The sequence below is a fragment of the Dasypus novemcinctus genome (genome assembly GCF_030445035.2).
Source record: "Dasypus novemcinctus isolate mDasNov1 chromosome 8 unlocalized genomic scaffold, mDasNov1.1.hap2 SUPER_8_unloc_1, whole genome shotgun sequence".
Taxonomy (NCBI): domain Eukaryota; kingdom Metazoa; phylum Chordata; class Mammalia; order Cingulata; family Dasypodidae; genus Dasypus; species Dasypus novemcinctus.
In genome coordinates, this window is record NW_026688123.1 from 1,383,718 (window position 1) to 1,397,985 (window position 14,268).

Genomic DNA, 14,268 nt, shown 5'->3' on the forward strand with positions numbered 1-14,268 from the left:
CCTAATTTGTTTAATTATAATCCAGAAAAGATCTCTATAGTTTTTATGGACTTTTCTTTACTTACTGAAATTTGTCAACAGAACCACTAACTACCTTATAATGCTGTTAAAAAATTTAAACTGGAAAATTACAGGGCAAACTGATTGATTCTTAATTTTATCTGCCACACCTAGTCTCACCCTCAAAGCTCTTGCAAAGAGAAGGCTCTTTCCCAATGGTTCCTATAATCAGATTTCTATATGACCTTTCCATCCTCCTTAGTCTATTTTGGGCTCCAGGAATATTTATTCACATATATAACTGCATATTTAATTTTTAACAATTTGAATAGAGCTCTCTTAAGAATTTTCATTTGTTAATTTGATATTATCATCCTGATGTATGAAGACATACACTGAGCAAATGGTCAGACACAAATAGTTAGACACGGAAACACAGCTCATTGATGTTACCTATAATTTGCATTATTTTATATACTGTTTAGCTTAATTTGGGTTCCAGAATTATGTATTACTTATACAACTGCCTATTTAACCTCAACAATTTGAGCAAATAGGCAGACATGAATAGTTTGACACAAAAACATAAATTTAGTAACTTAAAACTTCCATTTTTTTTTTACAAAATAAGTGTGACTGCAAAACATTTCAAAGACTCCTGAAACTTTTTCTTAATTTGCACTATGACTGCAGTTTTGCACAAGAATTTTGTTTCTTAATTAGTGGCTTGTAAACAAAATGTTCCCAATGTTTTAGCACCATTTTCTTTTGTTTCAGAACCTTATATTTTACCTTGAATTTAGCAGAATTTTGATAACAAGATTTAGTCTATGTATATTTACTGAGGCTATTTCAAGCCTCAGGGAGATTGGTTTCTCTCATGAATTGCCACTTTTAGGAACACTGACAGTTAAGGCAGGAGACTTTCTTCTGCCCCCCCTCCCCACAGTCCTTGGGATATAATAAAACTCCAGTGGTCATTTAACCCCAAGGGCTAAGAATTCTACCAGGCAGAATTTAGTTTACACTTGGATTCATAAGAGAAAGCAGGGTTACTAATACCAGTAGGACAGGAGACAGGGATGTCCCCAAGTCCACCTTTCCCTGGACTATAAGGGCAGAAGCTGTTATGAAATAAACATAGGCAAAGGCAAGGGGTGAGGTTAGGCTCAAAGTAACCACAAATGAAGGTAAGGTTAGTTTAAAATTTACACTTGCAATAACGTTTTCAGGTAAATTCACCCAGTTATAATTTCAGTTATTATTCTTTCCACTGTTTTATAACATAAATGCATCTATAAATGATCTTAACTCTTAGTTACAGTTTTTATTAATTTTTTTTACCCTTAAAGTGAATTGGATACCTTTATTAATTAAGCTACAAGAATTTTATTAGTAACAATTCTGTGAAGTCCTGCCTTAGTAATGGAACAAATTCTCATCTGCAATTTTGCATTTAATTTACCAGCAAGAGAGTACTGGCATTTAAAGATTAATTTTAAACTACATTTTTACCTTTTTACAGTGAATTCTTAGGTGCCAGCAACTAACAAAAGCCAAACATAGATTTCAAAGTGGCATTTCATTCTTTTTTTTTTTTCTTTTCCCTCTGTAGTCTTACAATCCTGAAGTTCCCAGCCAGACCATTGAAAAGGCTATCAAGTGATTAGAGGTCTACTGTTTCAAGCAATAGCCTCCTTTCTTCAGACAAGTTTACAGTTCTAAAACATTTCAAAGTATTTTTCCAGTCTTACAGAGAGAGAGATTCTGAAAAGTAAAGAACCTGGGCAGAATGCAAATATATTTTGGCCTTTGACACCCTAGGGAGGGAACTTTACTGCATTTATTTTGATTCTGCTTTTCATCCCCTTTACTTTCCCCCTTCCAGGCACTTGGATGCACAGCGAACAAATAGGAGTGTGGCTTATGAATAGAAGGTGTGGACTCACTGGAAAGGGGCAAGCCACTCCCCCCTTTCCAGCTTTCTGCCAAAGTGGGTAGACAGAAATTACTCAAATTCAGCACCCCTCCCGGGGACCCAGCCACCCTGACTGGGGCAGCCCCAACAAATCTGGGTGTTGGCCTAGACATAGATGGCCTCCAAGCCCCACCAAAGGGGTGGACCAGAGATGAGGCAGCAGAGCATGTGCAAACATCCAGACTCCACTGTTTTACCCTATAATCAATTCACCCCCTTGCCAATGGCAAGGGATGGTTCCAGCTCAACTAAATTCCACTTTACATAACCACACAACTCCAACACTAGGATTGAGCTGACACAGACAGAAGCACAAAGGTCACTAATCTGACCCACAAGTTTTATATATATATATATTTTCCAGCATGGCTGCCCCTGCAGCCATCACAAACCTTAGAGAGAACACTTGACATTAACATCTGGTATAAAGTGAATTTATTCGCAATTCAGCACCATAACAAAAGATTCCAGCTAGACCTTTTTTACTGTTTAACTTTACACCCAGACTAAGCTTCACTAGAAAAGTTGATCCATTTTCCTGCAACTAAGTTCTTTTAAAAAATCCAGACCAATGTCCAGGACATTAGGACTTGAACCTATAAACATCCCTTCCTATCATAATCAAGCCTCCACTCCTTCAGTGGATATAAGACCAGTACCAGATTCTAACATGCAGTTAGACAAACCCAGAGCACCAGGCTTTTCCCTGGTTTTCCTCCTTTTTCCAGACCTAGAGAGAATGGCTTCCCCCCAGTTTTCTTGGGCTACCAGCATTCTCTTGGGAGGTGATCAGGCTCCCTCCCTAGCAATTAAAGCTAGGGTTCTCCAGACTGTGCTTCCCCAGGGAGTCTTACATTCTTTCATTATTGGAGTTGTTTTTGTTCTCAGAATCTTTCTCTTCAGACCTTCCATTGCCCTCAACTTTTTTCAGGAAGATTCTGGTGGAGCCCACATCTTTTCTGGATTAAACTTAATTAAGGGGCACCCAGATTAGGAGTTCACCAAGTCCTCCCAGCTTCCTTGGGGATTTGGAAGGGGCAGCAAGATGCTACCATCTCTGGCCTTTGTTTGCAATCCTGGGAGATCCCCCAAAAATGTTATAGAAGTTGAGAGAGGTTCAATTATTTGTGTATAGGAAGGCCAGGACTCAGGAATGATTTTGAGAAGGAAAAATGATTTATTGATGGCCGGCCAGACTCAGGAGCTTTTTGTTTCAAACCCGAGCCTCAAAATGACTGGAGTCATTGCCATGGTCACCAAGGGCAGGACTGCAGCCTCTTACCGTCCCACACCCACAAGTCAGGACAGACAGCTTAGGTTATCTCTGAAGAGACAAAGAGCCTCCCACCCATAGCCCACATCAAGGTGACAAAACAAACATTAATAAATTTAAAATTTTTGAAATCTTACTGTTTCTTCTACAACCACAATGGAATAAGTTTAAAAATAAAAATAAAAATAAAAGAGAGGAAGAATGATAAAAGTCACCAGTATGTAAAAATTATACAGCATATTTTAAAACAGCCAATTGGCCAAAGAAAGCACAAAGAAAATTAGGAAACATCATGAGGTGAATGAAAACAAGAGTGAAATATAACAAAAATTATGGGATTCACAAAGCAGTGTTGAGCAAGAAATTTTTTACTGTAAATGCTTACATTTAAAAAGAAGATAAACTCAAAACAGTAACCAAACCTCACAAGTGGAGGATGTAAAGCAGGAGTTCTTAACAAGTGGTCCATGCGATTGAGTTGATATTCAAGAAACAATGTTCTTATGGGGTTGTATTGGTATATTTAATATAATAATTAAATAATGCAGAGTATAGTGGGGCCTTAGAAAGGGGTCTGTGTGGTTTTTACCTGACTGGCAAAGGGGTCCATGGAACAAAAAAGTTTATGAATCCCTGATCTAGATTAAGAAGAACTAAATTTATCTGTTAATAGCAGAAGTAAGGAAATAACCAAGGTTTGAGTTAATGTAATTAAATAAAGTATAAAAGAGTAATAGAATCAGCAAAGCCAATAAAGTCAATAAAATTAAAAACACTTTTACTACACTGACAAAAAAATAAAAATGATGCAACTAACTATATTCAGATATAAAATTGGGGACATAAATACCAAAACCATGGGGGAAAAAACTATTATGAGAAGATATTATAAAAAACTGTACACCAACAAAATAGATACTCTACATGAAATTGACAGTTTCATAGAAACACATAAACTACCTTTACTTACTGGAGAAGAAATGGAAGATCTAGATAGAGCAGTAACAAGTAAAGAAAATGAATTAATAATTAAAAATTTCCCCCAAATTAATATACCAAGTATATGCTGTGGACCATAGTTGGTGGTGATATTCTGATGATGTTCTCTCATAATATGTCACAAATGTATTAACACAATGTAATGTGATGGTAGAGGGGTGTTGTATGGGAAATCTCTACATTGTATATTGTTTTGTAAATTCACAACTTCTCTAATAAATAAATAAATAAATAAAATTCCCAAAAAGTAAAAGTCCAGGAACATATTGACTCACTAGTGAAAATTAAATTGAAGTTCAGGGAACAATATCCGACTCCTTCTATGAGAGTCAACATCCCCCTAATAACAAAGCCAGAAAAAGACACTGAACAGAAGAAAATTACAGGGAAATATCCATTATGAACATAAATGTAAAATCCTCAAGGAAATAGTAATAAAATGAATCCAACAGCAGTTAACAATATTATAGGCCTGATCAAATGGGGTTTATCTCAGGTAAGCAAGAATAATTCAACATAAAAAGAAATCAGTGAATCCAGTACACCACACTAATAGAATGAAGGGTAAAACACAAAATCATCTCAATTGACAGAGAAAAGATAGTTGACAAAATCTCGAGCTACTTTCTGATAAGACGCTTAGAAAACAAAGAACACTTGGAAAACGTCCTCTAAATGCCAAAGGATGTATATACGAAACGTCCTCTAAATGCCAAGGACAGCTATTATCATACTCACTGATGAAAGATTGAAAGCTTCCCCTGAAAGCTGAGGAACTAGACAATTATGCCGACTATCACCACTGCTTTTCAACACTGTACTGGATTTAAGAGCCAGAACAATTAGGCGAGAAAATGAAATAAAGGACATCCACATTGGAAAGTAACAGGTAAAACTCTCTATTTTCATGAGGCATTATCCTATAAACAGAAGACCTTGAAAATGGACAACAAAGCCTCTAGAGCTCTTAAACAAGCGTAGGAAAGTGATGGGATACAAGATCAGTATGCACAAAACATCAGTGGTATTTCTATGCAGTAGTATTAAATAATATGAACAGGAAATCAAGAAAATATATAGAATAGCAAATAAAATAATCACGTAGGATTAAATATAAGCAAGGATGTAAGGTACTTTTACTTTTAAAAGCAGCCAAATGTTTCTAAAAGATAACGAAGACCTAAATAAATTGAAGGACCTTTCATGTTCATGGATTGGAAGACTAAATATTGTTAAGGTATCACTTCTATCCAAAGCATTTTAAGAATTCAATACAATCCCAGTCAAAATTACAATAGCCTTCTTTACAGAAATGGAGAAGTCCATCATCACATTTGTAGCAAAGGGAAAGGAACCTCGAATAGTGAAAACCATTATAAACAAGAAGAACAAATCTTGAGGAATCACACTTTCTGGATTTTAAAACATTACCAGTAAGTCCACTCTAATCCACATTTTATTCCTCCATCCTGAGACAAAATGACAGTTAAAAATCTCACCAGGGTCTTGGCAGGCCGCCTGGGAGGAGGCGCTGGAGAGGGCTGGGGAGGTGGGGCGGGCGGCGGAGAGGCGGGCGAGGAGGGGGGTGAGGGGAGGGGCGTGAGGGGCGGGGAGGAGGGGGGTGAGGGGCGGGGAGGAGGGGGATGAGGGGCGGGGAGGAGGGGGGTGAGGGGAGGGGCGTGAGGGGCGGGGAGGAGGGGGGTGAGGGGAGGGGAGGAGGGGGGTGAGGGGAGGGGCGTGAGGGGCGGGGAGGAGGGGGGGTGAGGCGTGCGGAGGGGGCTTTGTGCACGCCGAGGCCGCCCGGGGAATGCGGGAACACGGCGGGCGCCGGCAGCAAACGACGCGGGAACTCCGGCGCCGGCCCCCCCGCGGCTCCCCTGACCCGGGTGGGGGCTGCAGGGGGAGGGGCCGCAGCGGGAGGGACTGCGGGAGGGATGCTGGTTGGAGAGGAGGAGCTGAGAGGGTAGAGAAGGCTGCGGGCTGCGCGGGCTGCCCCGGGGCGGCGGGGAGGGAGAGGCTCGGCCTTAATCAGCCTCCACTGGGCGAACCTCCCAAACTTGCTGGATAGAGGGGGCCCGAAGATGTCGGGGAGCGGAGGGGAGCGGAGGAATGTCAGCGAGGCTAGGGAGGGCGTGACAGGGGCGGACTAGCACGGTGGGCGCGCCCAGGGCCTCGGAGACTTCCCTGTCCTTGAAGCTTGGTCGTGGGAAGGGACAAGGTGACCTTGGCATCTGTCCGAAGTAGCTGGAGGCCAAAACCAAGCTCCTCCCAGTCATCCGCGTTGACCACCGCCCGGGATGGGACATTTGGGGTGGGGGGTGGGCAGGCCTCGGACTCCCCTTCCGGGCTCTGAGAGTGGGAAGCCCAACTGAGGGGTAGCTGGGGAGCTCTGCGCCCCCCGCAGCACCCAGGAGATAGGAGGGGATGGGCAGCCACAGGTGGTCCCTGTGTACTGCACAGGGTGGCACAGGCTCGGGGCTGCCCAGCCAGCAGGGAGCTGCTGGGTGAGGGGAAACTGAGCTCCATTTGGGGTTGAGGTGAGAAGCTAAGAGGTGCAGGAGACCTGACTCCCGGGATGGGTTCTGGGGTGTGCTGTGCTCCCATCTGTTTCTGTCCTTCCTCCCACACCATAGGAACAGGAAGGAAAATGTCAGGCAGGCTTTGTGCCGTTCCTCAGGCAGCCTCAGCTCCCATCTGTAGAAGCCAAAGCAGCTTCTAACTGGGCGACTGGCAGGGTCGGGAGGGGGTGGGCTGAGGCCAGGGCTCACTCGCTAGACATGGACAGGCAGGCCTCCTGCTGGAAACCCAGGAGGTGGGGAGAGGGGGGAGAACAGCCTCCCTGAGCCAGCGGAGTAGGGGTGGCTCCCAGCCGGCCTCGTCACCACCTTCAGGGGAGAGCTGGGTCTCCCCAGGCGCCCAGGCCCCTGGCAGGCTCTACGCCTGCTTCATGCCAGCATGGGAAGGGCTGTGGCCCAGTGTCCTCTCCTGCATGAGAAGGCCAGGGCTCCTCTCACTGCCCCCTGCTCCTTAATGGTCCCTCCAAAAATGAGCCCTGGGCACAGGGGTGGGCAGGGCTGTGGACAGGGCACTGAGGTCCCCTTGCTCATGGGCCCTGCTGCTATCAGGAAAGTCACCTGTGGGTGACAGTGGCCTCACCCACTTTCCTGGCCAGGTGCCCTGGTGGGGAGAGGATGGAAAGAGAAGGGCTCAGCAGGGGAGTCAGCCTCCTCCACTTCTTCCCCTGGGCTGGCGCAGACGCAGGCTTCACCCTCCTGCCCAGGAGGGTTCCCTGGACCTGGGATTGGGACCTCATTGTTTGGAAAGAATGGAAGTAAAGGCTTCTGTACTCAAGGGATTGGATCTGCCCAGATCTGGCCCCCAGGAGCTCCCCCAAATCCACCCTCTCCCCCTGTGGAGACACCAAGCACCAGGAGAAATTCATATGTCTGCTAAAACAGATGCCACGCAGGCCGGACAGCAGTTTCCCTCACTGACTCGCAGTTCCTCTCTCAGTCCCAGTTCTCTCCTTCCCTCTGCCTCCTTCCTTCACTGTCTCTCTCCTTCACGCTCTTTCCTCCTCAAGCATTTTGTCATCTCCCTTTCTGTTCCCCTTCTTCACCCTCTTCCTTCTCCCCCAGACTTCCCTCTCTCGCTCCCCCCCTGTTTCTACCTTGCCCCTCTCCTGCAAACTGCAGCTGAAACCACAAGCAGGGCCTGTGAGCAGCCTGTGAGCTCAGCTCCTGACCTGGGAAAACACGCGCTGTTCTCTGTGCTGCATCCCCTTTGCAGAGGAGCCAGGCTGGCCTGACAGCAGCATTTCCCTGGCCCTCACATCCCTGCACCCTGCCGTTTACTCTCTGTGCTCCTCTCACCTCCCACCCTTGTATTTTTATTTGAAAGGGAAAAGAAAATCCATTTCTTTTTTTTTTTAAGATTTACCTTATTTATTTATCACCAACCCCCTCTGGTTGTTTGCACTCTCTATCTGCTCGCTGTCTTGCTTGCTGTCTTTTTAGGAGGCACTGGGAACTGAACACAGGACCTCTTGTGGTAGGCGGGTGCCCACCTTCCAGAGCCACATCTACTTCCCTCCATTGCTTTTGCAATAGTAATTAAAAATCCCCATTTGAAAAAGGACAAGGTACAAAGACAGACATATAGTACAAGGGAATAGAATTGAGAATTCACAAAGAAACACTTGTATCTATGGCCAATTGACATTTGTAGGACAGTGTTAGATTTACAGCAAACTTGTGCAGGAAGTACAGAGAGTTCCTAAGTACCCTACCCCAGGGGCCTCTATCATCAACACTTACAATAATTATGTTCATTTATTAAAATTGATGAATAAACATTAATTAATTATTATTAAATAAAGTCAGTAGCTTACATTAGAGATCACTCTTTGGGTGGTACAGTTCTCTACGTTTTGACAAATAATTTCTTGTATCCTCCATGACAGTATCACACAGAATAGTTTCAATGCCAGAATATGCCCTGTGTTCTGTCTATTCATCTCTCCACCTGTCTCCCTTAACCCCTGGCAACCACCGATCTCTTTCCTGTCACTATAGTTTTGCCTCTTCCAGAATGCCAAGTAGTTGGAATCACACAGTGTCCAGCATTTTCAGACTATCTACTCTCACTTAGAAATATGCACTTAAGATTCTGCCATATCTTTTTGTGGCTTGATAGCTCACTTCTTTTTCTTTATACATAATAATCGCTTGTAAGTATGTATCACAGTTTATCCATTCATCTATTGAAGGGACATCCTTGGTTGCTTCCAACTTTTGTCAATAATGAATAATATCTCTATAAACATCTGTGCAGGTTTTCTGTGGACATAGTTTTCAATTCATTTGGGTAAGTGTTTTAATTCTAAAAATGACTTTTACTTCCTCTCACAAAGTCACTGGTAAAATATGAAGGCCCTGCTTTATCATGAGGAGTTAGAGCTGGAGCAGTTTCTGTGGTGGAGGTGGCCAGCAGACCAGGATCACTGGTGCACAGGAGACCTGTGCCCAGGAGAGCAGGACCTTCTCCTTCTCCGTGGAGTGACCTGCACCACACAGGAGGTGGTGGCAGCACCTTGGAGTCCAGGGGTCAGCACAGCTGTGGCAGTGATCTCCTGGCCATCTGTTTGACCTCCATCCACTTGTTTCAGCATCTTCTTAACTTTGTTCTCAAACTGAACATAAGTATAACCTTTGGATAGATGGTGATTATCTTTCCCACCACAATGTCAATTACTTTAATTTTCCCATACATGCAAAATATCTCCATGGTGTAATCCTTCATCACAATACTGGTAAGCCTCCCAAAGCACACTTTGGTGGGTTTAGGGGAAAGACTCTGCCTTTTCCTTTCCTTTTCATCTCTTTTAGGTGTTTTGGAATTGGAGCAGGAATGCTATTTATGGTCATGGATGTACCTGGTCTCAGAGAACCCAAGGAGCTGTGGGAGCTGGAGAGGCAAGACGTGCTGGAACTGCCTGAGTGGCTTGAGGCTTAAGAGTTGCTGAAACCACTGCTCAGTCCTGTGCTGGTGCTGGAGCAAGAACTGGGGGTACAGCTGAGAGAAACCTGGTGCTGCCTCTCCAGTGGAAGCACTGTGACTCTTGAGGTTTATCCCTGCCAAGATCCTTCACACTGCACTCCTTGGTGGTCCCATTATCTGTAGAGGACTTAGAAGAGCAGTCTTTACCTTTGATAGGAGAAGAAGCCATCTTCCCACCTGTAACTTCTCCTGTTCTCCTCAGCTGCCAAGGATGGTGCTGCTCTACATTCCTGTCTTTTTGTTTTTCTTATTTTTATGGCACCTATTCCAGTGGGTATAAGATGATATCACATTATGGTGTTGATTATCATTTCCCTAATAGCTAGTAATGTTGAGCATCTTTTCATGTGCTTGTTAGCCATTTATATTTCCCCTTTGGAAAAATGCCTGTGCAAGTCTTTTGCCCATTTTTTCTGCCCAAATTTATTTTTATTTTACATACATATGAAATAGGATACTACCAAAAGAGAATAGGAGGAGGAAAGAAATGAGCCAAGTGTTGCAGAGGAAAAGCAGGTGCAGATCTGCTTCAAGTTTACTCCTAATCACCGAATCTACAACCCTTTAATGCACCAGGGGTTGGAAAACACTCTGAGAGGTGGATATAATCCACATTCAGGACAAAGGGAGCCAGAACAGCTGGGAAATACCATCAGAAGTGGAATTTGAGTTGTAGGGGTTCTTCATATATTTTGGATATAAACCCTAAGAGGAAATGTGGTTACCAAATGTTTTCTGCCATTGAATAGATTGTCGTTTCACTATCATGACAAAGTCCTTTGAGGTGCAAAACTTTTTAATTTTGAGGAGATTGCATTTCTCTACTTTTTCTTTTGTGCTTGTGCTTTGGGTGTAAAGTCTAAGTTACCATTTCTAACACTAGATCCTGAAGATGCTTCCCTACATTTCCTTCTAGGAGCTTTGTAGTTGTGTTTCTTATATTTAGGCCTATGGTTCATTTTGAATTAATTTTTGTATATGGTGTGAAATAGGGGTCTTATTTCATTCTTTTACATTAGGATATCCAGTTCACCAGGCACATTTGATGAAAGGACTAGTCTTTCCTACTTGAGTATATTTGGCAGCATTGTAAAAAATCAATTGACCATAGATGTGAGAGTCTATTTCTGGCCTCTAAAGTTGATTCCATTGGTGTATATATCTATCCTGTGACCACAGTACTTTATAATAAGTTTTGTAGTCAGGAAGTATGAGTATTACAAATTTGTTCTTTTTCAAATTGTTTTTTGCTATTTGGGTTGTCTTTCTGTCTTAGTTTGCCAAAGGGCTGCCAATGCAAAGTACCAGAAATGTGTTGGTTTTTATACGGGAAATTTATTAGGGTAAAAGCTTACAGTCCCAAGGTCATGAAATGTCTAAGGCACCATCAGGTGAAAGTCAGCTCGTGGTGATTCTAGCATCCTGCCACATGCTATTTTCCACATTTAGTTTGGAAATCTACTCAGCTAAATGTCAAAGTTAATCATTCTCAGGTTCTGCCTTCCATATAACATCAGGAGTCAATTCTGCCAAATATTCTCCAACTTCAAAACAAGTATCTCCTTTTCTTCAGTATCTACTACATTTCCTTTTAAGGATTCATCAGAAATAACTTTAGGATACATATTCCTACCAACAGTCTCTTCAGTGCAATCTAGTCTTTTTCTATCCAGAATTTCACAATTCCTCCAAAGAAATATCCCTTGCCCATGTATAAAATCATTCCAACATTTTTGGTAATTGCAAGCAGCACAATCACACTCTCCTGGTACCTAATTCTCTCCTAGTTTGTCAAGGGCCTGACAATACAAAGTACCAGAAAGTTATTGACTTATATAATGGGATATTTATTAGAGCAAAAGCATACAATTCCAAGGCCATAAAACATTCAAATCAAGGTACCATCAGAGATGATTTCTCATCAAAGTTGGCTGCTGGTGATCCTAGTATCCTGCCACATAGCAATAAGGCAAGAGATTAGGTCTGCTGGAATCTCTCTAATTTCTCCTTCAACTCAGCTGTGGCTGATCAGTCATCTCTCCCTGGGCCCCAGCTCCTTGAGCCTCTTGGTGCTTCTTTCCTTGAGCTGTGAGTGAACCTGGAGTCCTTTCTCTCATGTGGTGGGAACAAAATGTTAGAACTCCTATTTCCTGTGTGTGTCTCTCTGTCTCCAAGTATATAATACCCCAAAAGAGGGCAGAGATTCAACCTGAGTCATGTTTCACTCCAAAAAGGGGTCTTACACACACAGGGATTAGTTCCAAAATATAATCTTTCTTGGAGGTTCACCAAATTCAAAATGTCACACTTAACCTTCCAAATAAATTTGATAATTGGCATTTCTACTTCTGTAAAGTAGAAAGCTTTTAGAATTTTGTTTGGTATTGTGTTGAATCTGTAAATTATTTTGGGTAGAATTGACATCTTAATATATGTTGCCTTCCAATCCGTGAACATGGAGTATATTTCCATTTATTTAGGTCTTCTTTGATATCTTTTAGCAATGTTTGTAGTTCTGTATACAAATCATTTACATCCATTGTTAAATTTATTCTTGGATATTTGATTCCTTTTGTTGCTATTTTAAATGGACTTTTTTTTTGGATACCATTCTCAGATTGATCATTACCAATGTATAAAAACACTAGTGATTTTTGCACATTGATACTGTACTCTGTCACTTTGGTGAATTTGTTTATTCATTCTACTAACTTTGTTGTGGAGTTTTCAGGACTTAATACATATAGAATCGTGTCATCTGCTGAGAGTAAATTTTTTCCACCTTCATTTCCAACTTCCATTCCTTCTATTCCTTGTTCTTGTCTGACTGCTATGGCTACAATTTCCAGTACAGTTTTGAATAAGAATGGTGACAGTGAGCATACTTTTATTGCTCCAAAAGTAGAGGGAAAACTTATATTCTTCACCATTGAGTATTATGTTAACTGGGTTTTTCATATATGTGTTTTATCATGTTGAGGAAGAGTCCCTGTATTCTAATTTTTCTAAAGGTTTTTTTTTTTTAAGATTTATTTTTTATTTATTACCCCCTCCCTCAGATGGTTCTCTCATCTGTCTACTCATTGTTTGCTTGCCTTCTCCAGGGGGCCTTGGGAAACAAACACAGGACCTCCCACATGGGAGGTGAGTGCCCAATGGCCTGAATCACATCCACTCCCCACAGCTGCAGTGTCTGCTGACTTATGGCATCTGCTTATTTTGGTGTCTGCTTGTTAGGGCAGTACAGCATCTAGCACATTGTGGCAGGTGTGGTGTCTGCTTCTCTTCTTAGGAGGCACCAACACCTGAACCTGGGACCTCCCATGTGGTAAGCAAGTGCCCAACTGGTTGAGCCACATCTGCTTCCCTCTAAAGGGTTTTTATCAAGAAAGTTTGCTGTATTTTATCATATGCCTCTTCTGCATCAATAGAGATGGTTATTTCCTTTCATCCCATCCATTTGTTAATGTGGTGTATTACACTGATTATTTTCTGTATGTTTAGCCAGCATAGCTGGGATAAAATACATTTGATCATGGTGTTTAATTATTTTAGCATGCTGTTGGATTTGAATTGCAAGTATATTGTTTAGGATTTTTGAATCTGTATCCATAAGAAAAATTGGTCTGTAATTTTCTTTTCTTGTAGTATTTTTATTTTTTAGTTGACTTTGATATTACTATCATGTTGACTTCATAGAATGAGTAAGGTCTTGTACCCTTTTCTTTAATTATTTGGAAGTATCTGGGCAGGATTGGTATTAATTATTCTTGGCATGCTTGGTAGAATTCATCTGTGAATGCATCTGATCCTAGGCTTTTCTTTGGAGGTTGTTGATGACTAATTCAAAGTCTTTGCTTGTAATTGGTCTGGTATGGTATTTTATTCCTTCTAGAATCAATGTAGGTTATTCTTATGTTTCTAGGAATTTGTCCATTTCCTCTAGTTTGCCTAATTTGTTGGCATATAGTTGTTCATAGTATTCTCTTATGATCCTTCTTATTTCTGTGTGGTTGGTAGTCATATCTCCCATCTCATTTCTGGATTTTATTTACTTGTGTCTTCTCTCTTTTTCCTTTGTCAGTCTAGATAAGGGTTTGCCAATATTATTGATCTTTTCAAAGAAAAAATATTTGGCTGTGTTTATTCTCTGTATTGTCTATGCTCAATTTCATTTTTTCTATTCTAATCTTTTTATATCTTTCCTTCTGCTTACTTGGGATTATTTACAGTTTTTTCCTAATTCTTCCAGGTGTGAATTTAGGTACTTGATTTTAGCTCTTTCTTTTTTAATGTAAGCATTTGGGGTTCTTAATTTCCTCCTTGACACTGCCTTCACTGCAGGCAGAAAACTTACAGGCAGAAAACTTCTATAAGTTTTTATGTATTGTGTTCATATTGTCATTTATCTCTAGATATTTACTGTTTCCCTTACACTTTCTTCCTTGAGCACTGATTG

At 41.8% G+C, this 14,268-nt stretch overlaps 1 pseudogene; it reads right to left on the bottom strand.

Moving 5' to 3' along the window:
* Positions 1 to 9,192: 9,192 nt before the first annotated feature.
* On the bottom strand, positions 9,193 to 9,978 carry LOC101423408 (RNA-binding protein with serine-rich domain 1-like; annotated as a pseudogene).
* Between the last annotated feature and the right edge of the window lie 4,290 nt (positions 9,979 to 14,268).